The following is a 2,281-nucleotide window of genomic DNA, read 5'->3' as shown; positions in this document are numbered from 1 at the left end:
CGGGGGGTTCCCCGCAGCTCTGCCCCTCACCGGGGCAAGGTGCCGCACAGCCGGGCACGGCAGCTCCACCCCGCGCCACCTCCGGTGTTTATTTAAACTTCCTCCAACCCCTACGTACGCTCCTATTTTTACCAGGCAATGGGTCCATGACCCTGGAGTGCAGCCACCGGGCTGGGTCTGTGTCCTCGGCTTGCACCTATGCCCCGTTCCTAAAAACCGGCTTGGCGCTGGCCTCCTCCTTGCCCGGGCTTTAAATAGCGCTCCTGCTCAGCTGTGTTTCTGTGTATATATATGTATATATTTATATGCACCAATTACAAACTACAACAGTGTGCAGGAAAACACAGGTGGTATTTTTAGGTGACAAACGTCCTAAAGGGACAATGGCCCAAGTTCTACATCTGGTGTCACAAGCCTGGAGGCACCTGGCTGCTGCCCAGGGGAATTCCACCCCAGATTGTATAAAGAAGCAGGGGATGGGGGGTGCCCCCCAGGCCTGAGGAGGGCGGGGACCAGCGGTGCTGGTGGCTGGAGGAACAATCTGAGTGCCCAGTGTGGGACCGGCCCCTCTTCCCCCTGCCCACCCCTCCCGTCAGGCCACGCAGGTACTGTGCAGCCGTCTGAGCTCCCAGGGCTTGATCAAGGCTCCTGCTGCAATGCAATTACCAGGGGCGTTCAGGAGAAGTAACGCTATTACCGAGCTGCAGCGCGCATGCTTTGCTGGCCGGGGAGTAGGAATTAGACTAGGAACAGCATTGCCACCGAGAGGGGGTGACAAGGACCCCGAATGCACCCCCCCACACTGCAGGCAGTGTCCCCTGCTGTGCCCAGCACTGTGCGGGCGATGCAGCGGGCTCAGGCTCCGCAGAGATGTCCTGCCCGGTGCAGGCGCCCGGTTCCTCCTGGCCTGGCTGGCACACGCCTTGCAGCAAAGCCAGCGGTGGCTCTGGCAGCAATGCCGAAACCAGCGGCGGCCGGAAGAGGGGAACAGTTTTGCTCTCAATTGCAAGACCACAGAAATATTAGGTGGGCAGGAGGGGACTGCCCAGGGATGTGTCCTGTTCTCTCCAGCTGCAGCAGACCGCTGTTGCCTCCGGAGCGCAGGGTGAGTCTGGGCGCCACGATGCCTGCTGTGCCCTCGCACCAGCACAGTGGGAAGCGGTGGGGAGGAGCGGTCTCGGGCCGGGGCTGCTGGGATGAAGATGCTGGTAGGCATCTGGGGCTGGGCTACAGAGCACATTTCTGAAATGTTTTAGGTTATTCGGGTTAAAAAACAACAAACCAGAAAGTGAAATTTTATCTGCAAGAGAGAATGTGAGGTTTTGGTAAAAAAATCTGCAGATTTTCTGTTCTGCTTTGTTTTGACAAAAAAGCCATCTCTGTGTGAAAAAAATCTCAGAGCCCTCTTGCTTCTGCCGTACCTGCAGCAGACTCCACGTACCACTGTGCCGGGAGCCACCGGTGTGCTCAGCATGGCCAACCCACCGGATCGGCCCCAGACCCTGCCACGCCGGACCCTCGGCTCAGCCCAACCCGCGCCCCCGCTTCACCCCCAGCCCTGCCATGCTGAGCCGCTGCACCCGCGTCGCTGCTTCCCCCGGCATGGCACGGCACAGCAATTATCTTTTGGTTACTGTGGTTTTGCACAAACACTCGCACGGGGAGGCACGGCGGCTCTGAAGTGGCCACCAATGGTTTTGGTGGCTCACACAGCCCCTGGCCCCGTGCGGCGCTCGGGGGGGGCTGCAGTCCCCCAAAGCAAGTGGCATGGGGGCGTGGGTCTGTCCAGGAGGGCACTCGCTGCTGCTTATCGGGTGCCGCTTTCACAGGCCATTCGTTAGCAAGATTTATCGAAGGCTGTGCACACACCGTTGCTGCTACCAGGAGGGTCTCGGTGCAGCCGGGGCGCGGGGCGGAGGCTGCTGCCTGCAGCCATGAGGTGAGGCCCCACGTGGAGGCTGCAGGCTGAGGAAGAGCTGATTGATGGACAGGATAATTTTTCAGCATCTTAAATTTCATTTCACTGGGTTAGCAGCTGCTCAGCCTCCCTTTCCCAGGTGTTTCTCTGTCGGAACAACCTGCCACCCTTCAGCCATGCCCTGCTCAACTAGGGCACAGGTAGCAGCCCCTGTTCGCCTGTACAGGTTTTTTTTTTTAAATCTGGGTGCTTTGCCTTTTCCCTCTTAGGACAAAGGCTCCAGTGGTGCCAAGCCCGTCCCTGCAGATGCTGCTGCTGCCTGGGCACCTGGGAAGCAGTCATTTCCCATTTAATTTCTTTACT

This window comes from Pygoscelis adeliae, unplaced genomic scaffold (genome assembly GCF_000699105.1).
Source record: "Pygoscelis adeliae isolate BGI_AS28 unplaced genomic scaffold, ASM69910v1 Scaffold52, whole genome shotgun sequence".
Lineage (NCBI taxonomy): Eukaryota > Metazoa > Chordata > Aves > Sphenisciformes > Spheniscidae > Pygoscelis > Pygoscelis adeliae.
Note: the sequence above shows the minus strand (reverse complement) of the source record.